General features: G+C 47.9%; 1 pseudogene; it reads left to right on the forward strand.

Moving 5' to 3' along the window:
• The first annotated feature begins 901 nt into the window (after positions 1 to 901).
• The window catches only part of LOC140694356 (protein sprouty homolog 2-like), a 14,683-nt pseudogene continuing 4,064 nt past the window's right edge, over positions 902 to 11,520 (forward strand).

Genomic DNA, 11,520 nt, shown 5'->3' on the forward strand with positions numbered 1-11,520 from the left:
TACACCTTGCTGTACTATGGGGTCGTGAAAAAGGAACCCTTCCCACTTCTGCAACAGTCTTCTATGTCCCACTTTCCCACTCATCTCTCAGCAACAACGATGACAAGTTAAGTCAGGGAATGACTCATTGCCGGTCTCAGAGTTCTGTGAAATTTTACTGCCAGTCTCCACCCTCTAGGACTGACTCCTTGTTACTGTTTCAAAATTAAACTTGTGGAGCTGGCAAGGGATGGGAGGCAGATACTGAAGGGGATGCACACTTGGCAGGATCTCCCAGCTCTGACTTTACCCTGGAATCCCCTTCACCTAAACCCACCAGGATTTGGGGAACTTTTACTTTCAACCCGGACCTCCACCCAGCTACCAAAACTGAGATGGGAGCAATGGTTGCTTCTTCTTGAGAGGTTCCCCCCAGCTACCACCCTGATACCCCCTTGCTACTGCCCAGGGGGAGAACATTTTCCTGGGACTCCTTGGATCCTAAACCCGGAGGAAATAGGGGGCACTGAGAACAATGAGAGTCTTGCTGTAAAACCGGGAAGGTCCTCACCTGGCGCAGAGATCAGATGAGCCAGGGTGCTCCGCTGGTCGTCCAGTGTTGCAAATCTACAGTCTCTTGCCTTTTTAACATCCCGCTTCTCTTTCAGGTGCCCCCATCACCCCACTTTGGCTTCAGGGTTGCAAAAGCAAGGAGCAATTTTTCAAAAGCACACTCAGACGCACACCAGAGGCGACTAGGGAGCGTCAGAAAGGCGCAGGAGGGAAGCAGGGGGCAGGAGGAGGCAGCGGGCAGGGAGCCACGGGAGTGGGAAGCAGGCAGGTCCCCTCGCAAATCCCCCTCCTGCCTCACGTCGCATCGCTGGTCTGGCCGGGGACCGAGGAGCCAGGGGGCAGGTGGAGGATGGAGCTGGCGCTGGGCAGCGGGCTCGGCCGGAGAGCGGAGGAGGTCGGGGGTTGGAAGAGAAACGCAGAGCGAGGGAGGCGGCTGGAGGAGGACGATCCCTCCGCGGGATCGGGCGGCGGTGCAGACGCCCTGGTCGGGCTCTGTGGAGCTCTGCTAGTTTTCAACCCGCTCTCACAGACTCCAGCCCCTCGGGAGCTCCCCAGGTGACTGTGAGCTTGGGCTGGGGACAAAAAGACCTGACCGTTTCAGCACGGCCACCCGGCCAAAGGGAACAAGAAAAGCAAAGCCTTTCTCCCATTCTGTTTTTCTTTTACTTTTGTGCAGCCCTGCTCGGTGGGAGGGAAGGGGTTAGGCTGAGCAACCCCGGAGGAGAAGGCGTAGGGTCCGGGCGGGGGCCCGGGGACCCGCGGGAGGGCGGTGCGGACGGGGCTCTGAAGGCGCGCGCCGGGCGGAGGCGGCGGCGGGGACGGGGCGGCGCGCGGGGCCGGGGCCGGGGCCGGGGCCGGGGCCGCGCCGTCTGCTGTCGCTGCGCTTCGCCGTCTCGGGCTCGGTCTCCACAACCGCCTCCCCGGGCGCGGTGGCGGCGGTGGCGCTGCGGCTTGGATCTTGAGCCCGCACACACCTCGGTGGTGGCCCGCGTCCCCACTCACACGGTCGGTCAGCGGCCCCCGCGCCGTGGCTTTCGGGGAAGGAGCTGCTGCGAGCGGCTGCGGCGCTGAGCTCAGCGCGCCCGGGGAGGCCGGGGGAGCCGCGCCGGCCGGAGAGGCCCCTCGGCCGGAGCCCGCGCCCCCTCGCGGGTCCCGGGGTGTAAGGAGCACATGGGAGAGAGAGATATTTATAGACAGACAGACAGACATATTAATTCATTCATTCATTTTTAGCTTGCACAGAGGGCATTTTCTTGGGGTGATTTTTTTTTTAAATTTCACATGTGTGCTGTTCAGCAGCAAGGCAACCCGAGGCAGATGCCCAGGCCGGTGGCTGAGCTCCCGTATATGGGTGGGTGTGGAGGGGGCAGGGGGGAGCTGGCGGAAGAGGGAGCCTGTGAGGGCTGGTGTGGGAGCCCCCTCAAAAATTTAAAATACACTTCAATTTTCTTTTATCAGAATTATCTCTCATTCTTGTTATTTTTGTATATACACATAAATATTAAATACATATGTATATACATACACACATCCATATATATAATTAATATTAAAGACATTATTTTTGGCATCACAATTTCCAGAACCATTCAAAGTTATCTTCTGATTGATGTATATCTTTGTAATAGTGTTTATTATTTCATTAACTATAGGAATTGACTAAAGGATTACTAGTAATATATTATTGAAGGAAAAAAATATTCCATTTTCATTCATCATAATGTTCCATGGTTTGGACAAGACAAATTCAGCAACAACTCTTACTGTAGGCATGTAGGCAAGTATGAATCGATTGCAGTTGATTTATCTTCTTGATTATTACTTGTTTCCAAAATTTCCTTCAGCATTTCCAGGAACATTTTGGAATCCCGTCTTTACCTTATAATTTAAAATAATAGATCATTAGCAAAAGTCCAACGCCCAGCGGTATGCGAAAGGAGTCTTCGTAGCCTGTCTTTTCAGTATGTTTTCTGACACGGATTCCAGCTGATGGCCTTGTCACATTGACTGAAACATTGCCATCTCTGCAGTGTGAGATCACAAAAGTTGACTGAGGAATGAGTGATCACTGAAGACCCTCTTCCACTTATGACACTGACAGTGTTTCCTGCAGTGAGAATCCCCCAATGTCCTGCAAGTGTCACTGTGTGAGGAATAGAAACCCAACGTGTAATTGACTGAATTGATTCTCCACTAAGAATTATTTTGTGCAAGCTAAGAGCTTTCTTCTCCAAATAAAATAATGCTTTTCCTTCTTTTGTGTTTTAGAGATTATTCCTATTTATCATTATCTTGTGTGCACCCAGGGCTGGAGCTTGGATGGAGGCTCACCCAGAGTCGTTATAGACCTGTCTGCTCAGCAATGAGAATATGTTCTTATGATCAATGAGAGCTTTTTTACATTGGTTGTGAACATTAAGTTTCTCTATCATGTGAGTTCTTTGGTATGCATAAAGATTGGCTCTCTGGCTACTGCTTTTCTTACATCTGTTACATTTATATGGTTTCTCCAGGGAGGGCTGGACTTGCGTATTTCAGGGCAGTTATGCTCTGCTCAGTCCCCAGTTGTTTATGGTCTGTTCATTGTCTCTTGAGGGCAGCCCTCATTGAGAAGAATGAAATGTTGTGGGCCTATTTCAAAATAGTTGCTTTCTGTTTCCCCTGCTGGAAGTGAGGCACATTGTCTCCAACTGTCAATGTGAAAACCTGGTAGGAATCCTGAACAAAAGTTGGGGGGCCTCCTGGAACTGCGGCCCCTGCCGTTTTTAACTCTCAGACTGGAGCACTGAGCCTCCAGCAGTTTGTCAGCTACGGTTCGGGTTTCCTGCCTGGGGTCCATGGAGGTTTCTGCTTGTGCATTTCTTCTCTGGTCAGTGGATGTCTTTGTGTCCATCTGTCTGTCTCTCCAGTTTGGGGGTGGCAATGGGACCTGTAACCTCAGTTCTCTGAGGCTTCCAACAGGAGTCATTGATTTTGTTTGTTTACTTAGTTTTTCATTTGTTGTTAGATAGAGTTAAAACTTCTAAATTTTTACATCCTGAATGAGAATGAAGTCTGAATTGTCCTTTTTTATTTTACTTCCCTGAAAGTTTTGCTTTTTAAAATTGTTATTAATAAAATAATCATTCTTCATTTCATTCTTAATTCCTAATTATGTTTACATGTTTATTAAAATTTACTTTATTTTAAATGATTCAAACCTAATTCACTTGTGTTTATCTTTATTTTCTTTTAACTTACAAAGTTGAAAGTTTAATTATTGCATTTTTGAACACTTTGACGCTCTATTAATTTGTTCAAACCCAAGTTTCAATTGCATAATTGTGTTTCTGTTTAAGGGAACTATGCCCTTGGAGTTTTGACAGGCATTACATTGAATATACATATCGCTCTGAGTAGTAGAAATATTTCTTAACAATAATAGTTCTTCCAACCAATGAACCTGAGATGTCTTTCAATTTATTTGCATATTCTCCAATTTCTTTCATCAGGGTCATACTTTTCTGTCTCTGGTGGTAGGGACTATGGGAACGGAGTGGAGAATGGAGGAGGGACCACCCAGGCATCTGCTGAAGCCACTATTGATTTGGGGAAACACCCTTTTCCCTCACCTGCACCAGCTTAGACTTCCTGCTGCACTGAAGTTATGTGGAGAAGAAGAAAAGCAACATCAGAGAAGTCACGACCCCTCAGCCAGAATTAGCGAAAGTCCCTAGGGGTGCACAGCAGGGCTCCGGGCCCATGTCTGGGTAAGACTCTGGAAAAGGGATTCTCAATCTGGTGGAACCCCTTAACTGGAATTCCTGGTCTGGAAGGTGCCACCTGGGTAGTGATCACGGGCTTAGTGGGACATGGAACCCATTCTGGATTTCTGTAGTTCAGTTTCAGCTTCTGCTCTTTCTGGTTTCTGAGGCTTCCATCTGCTGACTGAGGTCTGCTTCGTGTCTTTTGCTTAGAGATCAAAATGGGTGACATCATTTCTGTTTCATCACAGTCCCTTGGGAAGAATGTTGATTGCTTGGTTCAACACGAGGTACAGACCCATGACTAGGGGAAAGGTGGTATTTTACTGTAATACCGCATGCCGTATGTATGCCCTTCAGTGTGTAAGAAAAAAATTGGAAGTATGTTTTCAGTAAATAAAGGTGTGAGGAATGGAAATGATTTTTGTTAAAAGGAAAAAGAAAAAAGATGATTTTCTCCTTGAGTTCGTTGTTTCTGAACAGAAAAAAATAAGGGACAAAACAATATGGATACAGAAAGTTGAAGGAGGTTTGTGGAAAAGACACACTGAGAAAACAATTTTGTACATGGTCGGGATTTTCTAAGAAAATCTAAGGCTTGACTAAATGTAATTAGGTAAACGGATTTTGTTAAGAGTAGACAGATGCAAGGTTGCATTTGTTTTTACTCTCTGTTAGTGAAAGAAAGATTTCTTAAACTGTTGAGTGGCTTCTGATAACAGAGTATGTGGATTTCTTTGTCTTTAGGCAATCTGTTCCCTAGCTGCTCTTGAAATATTTTATTGTCATTCTGGTTAAACAAATAAGAATTGTTTTGCAATGATCTACGATCTTATCTGACCAAATATTTTAAAACTCTGACAAACTTCCCAATTATCAAATATTAACTAACTTTCTTTGACCTCCACCTAACTTTGGAATGCTTCAAAGAGCCCCTGGAGCATCCCCAAAAGAGATCCCAAACTGATTGCATTCATTTGATAGGTTAAATTACATAGGAAGCATTATTGAATGAGTGATGACAAAATATCTTACATTATATGGTACCTGTGAATGTTATTAGCATAAAGAGTCTAGAAGTTATATGGAATACCTAAAATTTGGTATGTCCTGATAAAATATTATCAATCATAATTCCAGTTATTGTCTTAAAATGTATGTCACAGCATTAACCAAGTTTCTTTATCAGCTGCATTGTAATCAGGTCTGTAACCATGCCTTCCTGAGCCTTCTGTCACTCATAGACAGTTAGGCTTTTACTCTGATGCCCTTGCAAAATGCCTCCTTTCCGAAAGGTTTATGGAAAGCACTTTTTGATAAGTACAGGTTTCTGATTTTCAGATCACACCACTGAGCTGGGTAAGAAATTAAAGAAATCTAATGGAATTTTTTATTTCATAAAACTGTTAACGAAATATTAGTTACATGAAATGGAGTAAACTGATGAATATAGTTCCAATTTTTGGTTTTATCTGAACTATTCCTGGCTTTTAATCTTTATTTTCCAGATATGAGGTAATCTTCCCCTGAAGCTAGTTATGGCTTACAGGAACTTGGTAAATGACACCTTTGTGAACAGAATTGAAGCATTTATCTTTTCCTTCTACCTGAGACCTCCAGGAAACTCTTAGGTTCCTAGCAACCTTTCCAAATGAATGAGGAAGGCCACTTCATGGCAGCTGCGGGAACCTCAAGATATTTTGGAGCTCAGGAAGAGAAAAATCCACCTGGGCCTGCAGGTACTGCAGGTGAGGGCTGGTGGCATGGCTTTCCTGACCTTGGGAGGCCTTTAAAGGTTTAACTTGAGGTCCCTTATAAAAAGTTCCAGCAAGATCAAATTTAAAATAGCCTCTTAAAATATTCTTTTTTACAGAGTGGTGGATCTTCACATAGATATTCTTTGCACTGAACGGTTTGTCAGGAAGCCTGGAAAGTAAAAGTTAAGTTTTACTGTGACTGTGTGGTGTGCATGGGGTCCAAGGGAAGTGAGGGTCTTGCAGCGAAGGCTTCTGTGGGGCAAGACACAGTCTGAAAATGTGCTGATCGGTTCACACGCTTCCCAATGTGCAACATAGTGGTGTGGTGTTTGGTGACTGTGTCATGTAGTGGGGCATAGGTTGGTTTTCTCAGACACAGGTGGTGTTGTGTAAACAGAGATACAGCACATTGTGTCTGGAAAAAACAGTGGGAGTTTTGCAGCAACCTATGTGAATGTTTACAGTGTCATTAAGAATTGTTCACCAGATCGTAACACCCCTGGCACAATCTGGGGCAACCCTAGGCGGAAAGGTAACACCATGGTCAGGACAAGAAGAGGGAGATGACGCCTGTGGCCGACCAGTGTGTACAGTGGTGAGACTGGCAGCAGGGACACAAGTCGTCCTCATCATCATTGGAAAAGTGAGAGATGAGGCCTTTCACATGCAGACACAGGTCCCAGTCAGTCACATTCTGGGCCAAGTGCAGGGACTGCTTGTTGCAGATCCAAGCTGATGGCAGGCCTTGGGTGGGTGCACTCCTCACATTTACACTTGCCGCAGTCCTCACGCCCGTAGGTGTGCAGCCCCGAGTCTTCCTTGCCAAGTGGTTTAAGCTCACCTGGCCTGAGCTCTGATCTGGGCTGCGCCTGGTTACTCCAAGGAGAAGGATGACCCAGCAGCCCCTTCTCAGAAGGGCTGCTGCTGGGGCTTGTCCTCACGCTGCTCTGGTTTGATTGTCTACTCAACTTCTTTGTCCCTAATATAGGATTGGAGAAGGTGACCCTGCACGAAGAGGCCTTGGCTAACTTCACACAAAAGCCCCGAATGATAGCCAGCAGAGTTTTACACTGTTGAGCACGGAGTTCCCCCTAGTGTGGAAGACAGCTTTTCAGAGCCAGGTGGCATTAGACATACTGCCGGCTTCTCAGGGAGAAAGCAGTGTGATTACTCCTGCCACGCACTGTGTTCACATCCCTGATGAATCTGGAAATGCCCCTTCCCTTCTTGATGACGTGAAAACCTGGATTCAGGATGTTGACGGCGCTGACACAAATGCCCCTGAAGTTCGCTCTGACGTCCCTCATTGGTTTCCAAGTTTGTTTTCAATTCCTAAAAGCTGTGCTCTATGATTTCAGGAATATTTCAGCTATTGCTTGTGCTCATCAATGTTATTCCAGGGTTTTAGATGTTTTTTAGCTTTTGATGTGCTATGTATCCTACCTTTGTCAAACTACGGTACAATCTCTAACATGACCCCTTTCTAAATGGCATGAACACGTGCATTTTTCCATCAGAAAAAAACCCAGATGAAACCCCAGTTCATTAGGAAGCAGTTTGGGGAGAATGGCGTCCACTTCCCACTTTCCATAGATATGGAAGGAATTCGCAGTGGGGAGTATTGTCATTGGCGACCATCTGGTATTTGTAACTGCTTAGGTGTTCAAGGGTTCAGATGGCGTTTTTCCTGCTCTGGCCCACCAGGGTGAGGCTGGAGAGGAGGGGTGGCTGGGTGGTCTGCCCAGCCCCCTGGTGGGGCTGTGTGCTTTTGCCCCCGACACCTCAGAAGTGGCAATTGGGTTTCTGTTTTCTGTCTCTTACTGTTCATAACTCACTGCAACTGCACACACAGGCACTCGTTTGTAGTCTCTTGTGGTTTCTTTGTGTTTTGCTGCTTGAGATGCAGGTCCTGGCCTGTGCCGGTGCTGCAGAAGGAGGCCCTGGGTCTCAGTCTGCATAGATATTAGAGACATATACCAGCCTGACTTTAAACTGCACACTTTTTTTTTTCTAGCGCTTTTCCACAGCCTCCCTTCCTGCACACCCTTTGTTCTAAGCACAAGAATATTAGAAGATTCCCAAAGCCAGAGGTCAACCATGTGCCCATAATGACATGCCCAGTGGAAGGAAGAGCTGCTTCAGCAAAAGCAAGGACAATTTTGCAACAATTTGTCACCCAGAATGTGATCTCTAAGGAAACCAGTGCCACTCCTTGAATTCAAGCACCCTTCCTTCTCTCCCTGGCAGGCCCACAGTCTTGGAGGCATTAGCCCACTGTGAGCTCCTTTGCCTGGCAAAGAAATAAAGCAGTCTTTTCTGCTTCACCCAAAACTCTGCCCTCAAGCCTCAGTTCAGTCATCGGGGTGAGGAGGCCAAGTTCAGGCATCACTTCTAAAGCACTTTGGCACTGGAAGCCCTTGCCTGTATTGACAGGCAGTGACAGTATTTAAGCATCACGTTGAGGAAGAAGAGGCTTTTCCTTATTCCTGCGTCTCGAGAAACTCCTCCCAGGCTAGATGTTGTCCCGAGGCCTTCAGTCACTGCAGCTCCTGAAAGCGCCCGTGGGCGATGGCGCAACTGAAGAGCCGTGGTCCTCAGGCGCTGAGCGTGCTTTTCACTTTCTCTCCGTGGGGGTCGTATCAACTCGGAAGGACCCTTGGTTCTGAGGGGTACAGGATATGTTCTCATTTTTCAGGGAAGAGGGAAAGTCATTTTTATCAAAGGAAAGCCAAGGTTCAGAAAAACTTAACCTGAGCAGTGAAATAATTAGTGCTTTATTGCATAAATCAAGACGTATCAATGACAAAAAATAATAAATTGTGCCTGACATTAGTCTAAGTTTTTAAATAGCATCTGAAAAACCCACTTGGGGAAGCTGAGACTGCAGATTCAGTAAGGCCTTTCAAAACTTTATTTTTCTATTCTTTTTTCTTTTCCTTTTTTTTTTTTTTTAACTAAGGCTGTTCTACAGGTTAGCTGTTCCATTTCGTTGTATCCACTTTTAAATTTGGTCTTTCCATTAGTGCTAATAAACTAGCTGTCAGTGATGAGAGCTTTCTAAAAAATTAGCAATTTAGAAGTTTTTCCAACTCAAAGGATCCATCATTGGCCATTGAAGAATAATATCTTAAGAGCCTATTTGCAGAAAGACCCAGCGGGGACTTTCCAGTCTACCGTGGGTGCAGGAGGTATCCTTGTTGACGGCAAACATGATGTAGCCCCCATGATCCAAAAGTTCATTCCCTAGAAAGTCTGAGAAAGTAAAGAACTTTGTTATATCAGTAACAAAGCAGCGAAGGTTGAGACAACAGAGGCCCCTCGTGGACTGGGACACCTTATGGCCAGCTCCCTTGAGAACTGGTGCAGACTGACCAGGAGGAGGCTTGGAGTTCCAGTCTGTTCAGCTGGTCTCCAAATTCACACTGCGCATGCCCCTCCTGAGTGGGAGAGATCAGGGAGTTTCCTCACTGGCCAACAGGCCAAGCTCTCAAGACACTGGACAGACAAAAAGAAAGTCTAATTTGACCAGCGGTTGTTCTCCTTATGACAAATGACACAGAAGACAGAGATAAAGAAAACTAGTGACAATGTCTGGTTGGGAAAAGATCCACAAACCAAGAGTAATTCACTGAATTTCAAACCAAGAACTGTTGAGCCCAAGGAGCTAACCCTACAAATATTTTCTCCTGCTAATAGAATTCTAGAAGAGGAAAATTCTTACCTTTCTCATTTCCAAAAGACTCTGCAGGCAGAGACTCAGGGGATTGACCTGGTAAGAATCTCACCTACTGCTGGCTTTTGTCAGTCGCCCCAGGCTCTCCACCTGCAGCAGCTGTGAGTGAGGTGTGCTTAGCCAGGGAAGTTGCAGCTCATCCTCACTGTGGACTGTTGGGGAGGAAGAAGTTTTGCTCTATTCTTCTTGGTTCTTCTGGCCAGTCTAAGAATTACATTGACATGAAAGAGATTAACAGGGGAAAATCAAACAAAAGTTTAATAGCATGTACACGTGGGAGAGACTCACGCCCCTGGAAGGCAGGCAGCCGAAGCCCAGCAGGAAGAGCCCTGCTGTCATTGCCAGCCCCCATGCCCATTCCTTCTCATGCTGCCCTGTGACCAGGCCCCAGGAGGGGGCCGGGCATGCACAGAAATCAGGACTTAGATCCAAACCAAATCTTGGCACCAAAGGAGGGAAGACATTGGGGCTGAGTCTTGGGGAGCTTGTAGCAGAACCCTCTCTGCTGACACACAGGGAAGCTGAAGCCTGGGGCAGGAGGGGACTGTTCCGCCACTTATGTGATGTTGGACTCTGCGAGGCCCCATTTCACTCTCACCCTATGGAAGCCCCTGTGGGAGAGGCTGAGTCCAGCTCCAACAAAACACCCTGCAGCTCTGTGGTTTGCCAGTTCTGTGGCTCCACCAGCCCAGGGAACTTGGACCACTGTTGTATGTGGAGCCTCCTTTTCCTCACCCCTAAAATGGGCCTGACACCCCAGCTCACAGGACCGGCCATGAGGGTCTCACAAAAGGTCTGCTGAATGCTGACAGCCCAGGCCTTGGTGTGTGGCCTCTCTCTTCCCAGGCCTTGACCCTGGTCCCCCTGCTCAGCCCCCAGACTCACATCCAGATCACCCTCCACACTGGGTCCAGCATCACCAGGTCGGTGATGTTTTTGCTGAGGGAGAGGATGAACCTGGGTTCTGATCTCAGGGCCCCACAGACCCTTCCGTGAAAACCCCTCACCCTCAGCTCTGGGTCCACCCCACTGTTTGCAGGTGGAGAAGTCTGGGACTCTTACTAGCCTCCTCGATCTCCACACCCCTCGCCCTACAAGAACCCTGGCTCCTAGTCAACCCCCAAGACTTGTGTCAGCAAATCACAGGGTGTTTGAACCTTGGCTACTCCCATCACCAAGTCTACCTGCATCAGCTTTTCCAGGCCTTCCTGGCAGTCACTTGGAAGGAGGATCTTAGCTAACGTGGCAGTGGGAGGCGGGGCTGGAGGAGGAAGGCCCCTCCTCCCTTGATTTGGGGGCCTCCAGCTGGGGGTAGCGCCCTCCTGTGACCCTGCAGCCCCTCCCCTGCAGGGCGCTCACCCCCTCCCGCAGCCTCTCCCGGGCTCTGGAGGCCCCGCCCCAGGGCGCTGGGCTTGGAGGCTGCTCTTGCCGGAGTGGAGGACAGAGCCATTGAGCCTGCCCCCCTCACCCGGTTCCCCAAGCCCCCCGACCTCAGACCCTGACACCTGACCCGGGCACTGGTAGCAGTGCTACGTGCCCTCCAGCATGCTCTGATTCCAGAACAATCCCAGCGCTGGCACGCACTGGGTGTGTGACTTGGGGCTGCGGCCTAGCCCCCCGGAGCCTGTTTCCTCACCTGGCAAGTATTGGACGCCCACTTACCCGCCAGGTTCTCCTGAGGTCTCAGGGCCATGTCACTTTTATCCTCACCTCCTGCTGAAGCAGAACAGAAAGC

The sequence above is a fragment of the Vicugna pacos genome, unplaced genomic scaffold (genome assembly GCF_048564905.1).
Source record: "Vicugna pacos unplaced genomic scaffold, VicPac4 scaffold_21, whole genome shotgun sequence".
Lineage (NCBI taxonomy): Eukaryota > Metazoa > Chordata > Mammalia > Artiodactyla > Camelidae > Vicugna > Vicugna pacos.